The 9,074-nt window shown below is 40.6% G+C and overlaps 1 long non-coding RNA gene across 2 annotated transcripts; it reads left to right on the plus strand.

Moving 5' to 3' along the window:
- The first annotated feature begins 389 nt into the window (after positions 1-389).
- On the plus strand, positions 390-6,674 carry LOC144370326 (uncharacterized). 2 transcript variants are annotated; one of them, XR_013430304.1, is made up of 4 exons: positions 390-590; positions 2,563-2,666; positions 4,231-4,308; positions 6,480-6,674. It is a non-coding gene; the product is annotated as an uncharacterized LOC144370326 (long non-coding RNA). The 2 variants fall into 2 exon arrangements; XR_013430303.1 differs by having other exon boundaries at positions 2,563-4,308.
- The last annotated feature ends 2,400 nt before the right edge of the window (positions 6,675-9,074 follow it).

Below are 9,074 nucleotides of genomic sequence, written 5' to 3' on the forward strand. Positions count from 1 at the left end.
AGGATAAAATCTGAAACCAAAGATAAGGAAAATAGAAATTGCAAAATAACTGGGCAAGAAATGATGAGTTCTGGCATGGCATGGAGGTATACTACGGTAATCCCAGTTACTTGGGAGGCTGAGTAGGAAGATTGCAAGTTCAAGGCCAGCCTCAGCAACTTATCAATGCCCTAAGCAATTTACGGAATCTACTTTGAAGGGAAGTTTTATAATCTACACAAGACAAGGGCAACATGTTTGCAGAATATAAATGATTACTATCTGTGAGGTCAACAACTGATGAAACTGGAAAATGAATTATAGGTCTTGGGGACGAAGGACAATAAGGAGGAAAATCTATGATGATTGAATGATTTCACAGCTTGAGTCACTAAGAAGATAATAAAAAGTCAAGCCAGGAGGCAAAAGTATGGATGAAAAGACAGTGAGTTTGATTGCAGGGGACAGTGTTAGGTTTTCATCACTGTAACAAAAATACCTGACAAGAACAAGTCAAAGGAGGGAAAGTTTATTTTAGCTCATGGTTTCAGAGACTTAGTCCATGGTGAGCCACCTCCTTGTGCCCAAGAGGAGACAGAACATCCTGACAGGTAAGCTGCTGCATTCACAGAAGCCAAGAAGCAGAGAGAGGGGAGGGGGAGGGGTCACAGGGAAGATGTACCCTTCCAGAGCATGACCCTAGTGACCCACCTCCTCCAGCCACCACCACCTGCCTACAGTCACCACCCATTCCATTCAAACTAGAATGGACTAACTAGATTACGGCTCTCACGATCCAATCATTTCACTTCTGAACATTCCTGCATTAACCCCCAAGTTGTTTGCTTGTTTGTTTCATTTTTTTTTTCTTTCATTGTCTGTTTGGCACTGGGGATTGAACCCAGGGGTGCTTGATCATGAAACTATATCCCCCGTCCTTTTCATTTTTCATTTTGAGATACGGTCTTGCTTAATTGCTGAGGCTGGCCTTGGATTTGTAATCCTCCGCCTCAGCCTCCCAAGTGGCTGGGGTTCTAGGCACGAGCTGCCACACCAGGAGCTTTTGGAGAGCACCTCATATCCAGACCATAACGGGGGGCTATCGTAGTAAGATACTGTGAGGATGTCAACAGACATGTGGAAAGTCAATACAAATCTCAGGTGAAGTCAAACCAGACCTAATAATCCCAGATTTGGAATTATTTGGCACAGGGTGGCAGCTGGAACCAGGAGAGTGAATAATAACTTCCTGAGGACCGTAGAAAAAGAAAGAGGAGAGTGCTGGGAAAGAACCTGGGGAACATTTACATCCTGAGGCAAAGAAAGTGGCAAAAAGACCAGAGACCATATGAGGAGTACCTAGAGCCGGGAGCACAGAAGGGTCAAGGTCAGGGAAGGCAAGGACAAAGCTTGAGGTTAGGCAGTGTATTAATTTGGTAGGACTGTCGTAACAAAGTGCCAAAACATTAGCATCACAGACTGGGAAGTTTAAAAAGCAGAAATGTACTTTCTCATAATTCTGGAGACTAGAAGAAGCCCAAGATGGAGGCATCAACCTAGTTGGCTTCTTCTGCGGGCCTATCTTCTTGGCTTACAGATGGCTGGCTACCTTCTCCCCATATCTTCACATGGTCTTCCTTCTACATGGTCAGTATCCTAATCTCTTTTTTTAAAAAAACATTTATTTTTTAGTTGTAGTTGGACATAATACCTTTATTTTGTTTATTTATTTTTATGTGGTGCTGAGAAAGGAACCCAGGGCTTGACACGTGCTAGGCAAGTGCTCTACCACTGACTGAGCCACAACCCCAGCCCCCTTAATCTCTTTTTATAAGGGCACCGATATATTGGGTTAGAGCCTAACCACTTAACTTCTTTTGATTTTTTTTTTCTCTTTTTTTATCTTTATTTTTTCCAATGCTGGGGATTGAACCCAGGGCCTTGTACACACTAGGCAAGTACCCTACCACTGAGCCACATCCCCAGCCCTGACCTCATTTGATCTTAATGAACTCTTTAAAGACTCTAAATTTAAATACAGTCCCATTCTGAGGTCCTGGTAATTGAGACTTCAACATGTGAATTTGCTGGGGACACAGTTTTACCCACAATAGGCAATAAGAAATTCCTCGTGGATGACTTAGGGATATGCATTCTAGTGGCAACAGTTAGCCTTTCCTGAGAACATATTATACACGGGGCCAGGCATACAGTATGGAAGTACTTCACATGCCTTAACTCATTTAAAACTCAAACAACCTTAGGGTTTAAGTATTGTTATAAACAGCACCTCTTTTTCCAGAGGAGGACACAGAAACACTGAGAAAAGTCAGTGTCTTGTCCAAAATCACCCAGCTGGTTAATGATAGAATCGGTAAATTCAGATTCTATACCAAGAATTTCAGCCAGTGTTGGGCTGGGGTTGTGGCTCAGCGGTAGAGCGCTGGCCTAGCACGTGTGAGGCACTGGGGTCGATCTTCAGCACCACATAAAAATTAATAAAATAAAGGTATTGTATCCAACTACACCTGAAAAAAAATTAAAAAAAAAAAAAGAATTTAAGCCAGTGATTTTTTTTTTCAGTCTACTATCAACAGCGGAGATCTGAAGAAGTGGAAAGTTCTGAATACTAAGGAATCAGCTGCTGATTGAAGGTTTTCTCAGAGGTGTAAGGTTAATTCTGGCAGGTTGGTATGGTGGCTTGAGAAGAAAGGAAAAGAAACAATAATTAACAGACGGTTAAAATGCCTCATGTTGAAAAATGCAAAGAAAGCAATCCTATTAAGACTTCAAATACACACATTTATTTAAGTTGTGATTCTTACCTTTGGGGTTGTAGTCCCAAAAGGTACTATTAAATGCAGTGAGAAAACATTCAGCATTGCACTTGTACACTTAAAGCTTCTTTCGTCTTTTCTTTTTTATTTTTATTTCTATTTTGTGAACTCTTTTGACTGCAGGTCCGACTTTAACATAGAAGTCTGAGGAGTAAGAAACACCTATACACACATACACCTCATACAGAGATACATGCATGCATGTGCATGAATGCACACACATGTATTCACATACACACACCTGCATTCACATATGTATACACAGAAAATTAAGAAGTGAGAGGAAAAGAAATAAAAACTTGGTCACTAAACTTAGAGTTCAAAGAGAACTGTCATGAGTAAGATATGTCATTAATATAGACCAAACACTTTCGAGTTTCTTTCCACAATGTCACAATTTATTAAATAACAATAAATTCACAGGCTACACCATCAAATATGCAGGCCACCTGATAGTCATGAGCCAGGCAAACACAAGCTCTTTTATTCCAATGTTAATTTCTCCTATCTAGAACACTCAAATCACACATCATACTTCACACAATGGTATATGAATAGGTCACAGACTAAGAACGACTTGAGGCAGACGCAAGGTTGCAGGATGCCGAGCAAAGAGCACAAGCAGAGAGAGAGAGAGACAGATGCCATCAAAGAGTCGTTGTAAGTGGTCAGATAAGGATTTTAACAAACCAGTTCCACAGAGTCGTCAAAGCAGAGAGTCCAGAGTTTCAGAGTGTCAGCTCCAGGTGTAAGCTTGGAGTGGGCTGGGCATGGTCATCAGGGGCAGGAGAAACCACGCTCTGTTGAAACCCCACAGAGACAGGAAAACAAAAGTTCTTCACTGTGGTGATTTTCCTGAGCAAGGCTCAGTATGAGTGACCAGGCAATGGGTACAGGGTGCTGCCATGTTCTGTCTCAGGGAGCGCCTCTTTTTATGAGTCTCCAGTGAGGAGTTTGCATCTGGTGTTCCTGACATGATTCAGGATGTCCATGTGTCCAGGTACAACTTTATTTAGTTTGATAAGTTGGCACAAAAAAAGTTATTCATCAATTTGTGCCTTATGGTGGTACCAGGCAGATGGTGGTTGGTAACTTGTATAAGCAAGGTGGGGAGTCATTCTGCCTTGGCACATGTACTTAAAATGGAGTAGCTGATGTCGAACTCCTGCTTTACAAAATGGAGTAACTCCGGTTTCAGCACAGCCTGAAAACTACTGTTCTATATAATATGAATAACTCAGCAAGGCAGAACCTGCTGTCTACAAGAACCCACCAGCGAGGTTTCACTAGAGAAAACTGATAGCTTGTCCCTTTTGTCTGGGAGAGAGGAACACCCAAGACAATGACACAAAAGCTGAGAAATGGTTCTAGAAAGATCTCAGATAAGCTTCACTTCTCAAATTCCTCCTCAAAGGAGCTTCCTGGAGCAAGAAGCCACATGAGCCTATTGAAAGTGTCTGAGGCTGAGGAGAGCTATTCTGCAAAGACAGAGGTGAGCAGCGCCCAGCACTTGGGCCACCATTGAGCACTGGTCCTTTACCCTTGACTACCTTTGGTACCCTGACCTTCACAGTACTCTGAGATGGGTATCCCTGCTGCCTTCCTTCTCTCTGCTTCTTTGAAGCCTTCATCTCTCTGGCCCATCCCATTGGGAGCATCTGATTGGCTGAATCCAGTTCAGTACCACCTTGGATTTGCTGAGCTAATTCACGTACCATCTGTATTCCCTTTGTCTTCTCTAGCAGGAGGCCTTCCTTGCCTTCCATGAAGGCTCTTGTAAGAGACTGTACTCAGGGGCTGGGGATGTGGTTCAGTGGTAAAACTCTCCTGTGTTCCAGACCAGCTTCAGCAACTTAGGGAAACCCTAAACAACTTGGCCAGACCCTGTCTCAGAATAAAAAATATAATGGGGATGGGGATGTGGCTCAGTGGCTAAGCACCCCTGAGTGCAATCCCCAGTTTCAAAAAATAAATGTTGCTCCTCTTATGGTGGTCAGGAAGCAGGTGTGGGGGGGTGGTGAGGAAGGGACCAGGGACGGAATATATCCTTCAAGGGTACACTCCAGTGGCTTACTTCCTCCCACTAGTCCCCACGCCCTAAAATTTCCACCACCTCCCTGTTAAGCTATAAATCCATCGATGAGGTCAGAGCCCTGTGACCCAATCATCTCCCAAACTCCATGCCCTGAACACTACTGTATTGGAGACCAAACCTTCAAGGCACAAACTTTTGGAGGACATTCCAGATCCAAACCATAACACCACAGTGGCAAAGGCATTCACACTCTCAGAGCCCATGAGTGGAGCCCAAAGCTGGACTTGGTCAACAGCGAGAGGCTGGCTCTTCCCTTTGCAGGAAGAGCCTTCCCACTTGCCCCTTGGACTTCTCCAAGAATGCTCTCTGCAAAAAGGAAAAGGTCTGCCTATATCTCTACAATCTCTTGTCAACACGTTTTTTCCTTTTTGCATTGAGTAACCAGAGCAAAACACAGAAGTGAACTTTGTAGCTGTTTCACTCAAAAACCAAAGACCAGCCAGATGGTTTGGAAACTCACAGTGATTGGATGACTGATTTTTAAACTGTGTTTGTAAACACTCTTGCGTGGTGTCTTATATATGCAAGCTCACAAAATCATTTTGGTATGGATGACCTTTCTACAGTTCAGCATAAATCAGTTCTAATGCTGGGACACATTTATCTGCCTTCACTGAGTTAACTAGAAATCCACCAAGAAGTTTAGCTAATATGTGGCTGTAGTTTATTTATTTAAGTCAAGATTATCTCAATATGAGATTTCTCTGGGCACTGAACCCAAATTAGTTTTATGGTCCTTAGTCTGTCAGACCTATTTTTAAATGGATGCTTTATAGATTATTATTCTATTATCTATGATGTAGACTTTGATGGGTCAATATACAAGAATGAAAAAGAATAAGGTTCTGCAAGTTACAACCACAATAGCAGAAGCATAGTTTTGTTTTGTTTTGTTTTTTAATGCTTGTTATAATCTAAGAGCCAAAATAGTCAGGAGAATTTTTTGGCCTTTATGGCAGGTCAGAGTCCATCTGTTTCATCTGTTATTTGTCTGTTTGAATAGTTGGACTTTATGTCCTCTACATAATACTGACCTTTTAAGAACGAACAAAAGTTTTATCTAAGAATTGTGCACAAATGTGTTGTGCTGCTTATTTAAATAGACATTTATTTGCACCTCACTTTTATATCTGAAATGATTCACTGAATTTGGTCTAAAATGATATTTGTTGAGCTTTTAACTCATGACTGACAAGTTCACTGAATATATTACACAGTATTTTGCATGAACAAGCTACTCAAGAATATTGGATTTTTGAATGATGTTGTCAGTCCATGCAAACTGGGTGAGCAGGCAAAATTATTTAGAATCAGTACTATTTAAAGGTTTTTGTCTGAATTAAGGTGAAGCTTAGTGGTAGAGCCTTTGCTTAGCATGCGTGAGGCCCCAGCTCTAATCACCAACATAGAAAAAATGTGTTTTTAAAAAAATTCTAATTACTCATGTTCATACCAAAAATGTTATTGCATTAAGTTTGATTATAGAATACAATAAAGGTTATTGTTACATTCTAAATAAAAAATATTTCAAAATAGCCCATATGATATTTATTTCTTGGCATTAATAGATTATCAGCCAATTTTGCCCAAAATGAATTAAATTGAATTTCAATCAAGTTGGAATCTAGATCTGGAAGAAATTGCAAGGTAACAGATACTACAAACTTCTTCACTGCTAGAAGACCAATCTGCCCGCTGTAAATAAAAATGATTGTCTTCTTTGGCATCAAAAGATATTTCTATAAAGAGAAATTTCACAACATGATTTTATTCTTGTTCCAGTATGATACTTGATTTTGTGGAAAAGAAGTTGTCTTAGTTCTTCCTATGTTATTTTTCTTTTACTGAACTCTACTTTCGAACAATTTTAGATCCATACACACATTTATAGTATAAAACACTCTCATACATCCTTCACCCAATCTCCCATAATGTTAAAATCTTACAAAACCATGGCACATTTGTCCAAATACGAAATTAACATTGGTACATTACTAGTCACTCAGTTTCAGACTTTACACAGACTTCAACAATGTCCTTCTTTGTTCCGGAGAGTATGTAGTCACCATATCTCCCTAGTCTACTCTGGTCTGTGACAATTCCTCAGTCCTTTCTATCTTTTATACCTTGATTCGTAGAAGTTTCCTCATTCTGGGGTTAGCTGATGTCAACTTTTGTGTTACTGTGACCTAAACACCTGACAAGAACAACTTAGAAGCAGATGTAGTGGCATACACCTGTTATCCTAGGAACTCAGGAGGCTGAGACAGGAGAATTACAAGTTTAAGGCCAGCTTCAGCAAGTTAGCAAGGCCCTAAGCAACTTAGTGAGACCCTGTCTCAAAATAAAAAAATAAAAAAGGGTTAGGGATGTAGCTCCGTGGTAAAATCACACCTGGGCTAAATCCCCAGTATCAAAATCAAACAAAACAAAAACCTAGAGGAAGAAAAGTTTATTTGGGGCTTGTGGTTTCAGTCCACAGATGGCCAATTCCATTGCTCTGGTAAAAGGACAAAAGGTGAGACAGCTCAAGTCCAAGTCCAGAAGAAGAGAGAGAGAGAGAGAGAGAGAGAGAGAGAGAGAGAGAGAGAGAGAGAGAGAGAGAGAGAGAGAGAAAGAGAGAGAGAGAAGTTTGAAGGGATCACAAGGAAGATGCACCCTTCCAGCCATGCCCCACCTCCCTACAGTATAGTTACCACCCAGTGCATTCACACTAGGATGGGCTGAGTAGGTTACAGCTTTCATAACCCAGTCATTTTGCCTCTGAGTATTCCTGCAGGAACAGGAACTTTTGGGGAACACCTCATATCTAAACCATAACAGCTGATATTTTCTCGTGATTTAGATTGGTGTTAGGTTTGGGGAGAAGCATACAACAGGATGTAATACACACATCCCATCCTATTGGGGGTGCACAGATCCACGTGACTTAGCTAGAAAGGTTAGAAAGGTCACTTCATTAAGGAGATGTTTTCTTACTCTATTTTTCAAAACTGGTGTCATCCAAGCTACTCAGGAAGCTGAGGCCAGAGGATCACAAGTTCAAGGATAGCCTGGGCAACTTAGACTGCGTCTCAAAATTAAAAAAAATATATAAAGAGAGCTGATGATGTGGCTCAGTGACAGAGCCCCACTGGGTTCAATCCTCAGTACCACAAAAATGAGTCATAAAAATATAAAACCCTAATGGAACTGAAGACTATCATGGAAAATGAAATAAGCCAAACCCCAAAACCAAAGGCAAATGTTGTCTCTGATATCAGATGCTGACTCACAATAGGCAAGGGTTGGGGTGAGTGCTGGGGCGGGGAGGGAGTGGAGGTTCACTGGATTTGACCTGGGGAATTGAGGGGAAGGGAGAGGAATAGGAATGGGAAAGACAGTAGACTAAATCAGTCATAACTTTCCTATGTTCATATATGAATACACAACTAGTGTCATTCCACATCATGTACAACCATAAAAATGGGAAATTATATTCCATGTATGTATGATATGTCAAAATACATTCTACTGTCATGTACAACTAAAAAGAACAATTTAAAAAAATTTAAAAATTTATAACTCTAACCGGGCACCATGGCATACACCTGTAATCCCAGCAACTCGGGAGCCTGAGGCAGGAAGATCTTGAGTTCAAAGCCAGCCTCAGCAGACTGGCAAGGCACTTGGCAACTCAATGAAACCCTGTCTCTAAATAAAATATTAAAAAAAAGGGCGGGGGATGTGGCTTGGTAGTTAAGTCCCTGGTACCCCCACACACACACACACACATACTATATATATATGGCTTATAGGAGGATCAGTTTATGCAAATAGTGCCTGGCTCAGAGTAAATGTTCAGTAATTGACTTTTAAAATTATTGTTCTTTTTAGTTATACATGACAGTAGAGTGTATATTCTGGCAGATTATACATACATAGAGTATAACTTATTCTATTTAGGATCTCATTCATGTGGTTGTACATGATGTAAAGTAATTAACTTTTTAAAAAGTCTATACCAGAAGATTTATTTGACCAAAATATCAATAGTTAACAGGGAACTGATGACAAAATTTTAAGAGTGTTTGTAAATATGATTCCAAAATCAATGTACTACGTGAAGAAAAGTCATTTCTGAATGGAAAATCTTCATCTGTTTAATATTTACTCTCTGTGAA

Source organism: Ictidomys tridecemlineatus, chromosome 14 (genome assembly GCF_052094955.1).
Source record: "Ictidomys tridecemlineatus isolate mIctTri1 chromosome 14, mIctTri1.hap1, whole genome shotgun sequence".
Lineage (NCBI taxonomy): Eukaryota > Metazoa > Chordata > Mammalia > Rodentia > Sciuridae > Ictidomys > Ictidomys tridecemlineatus.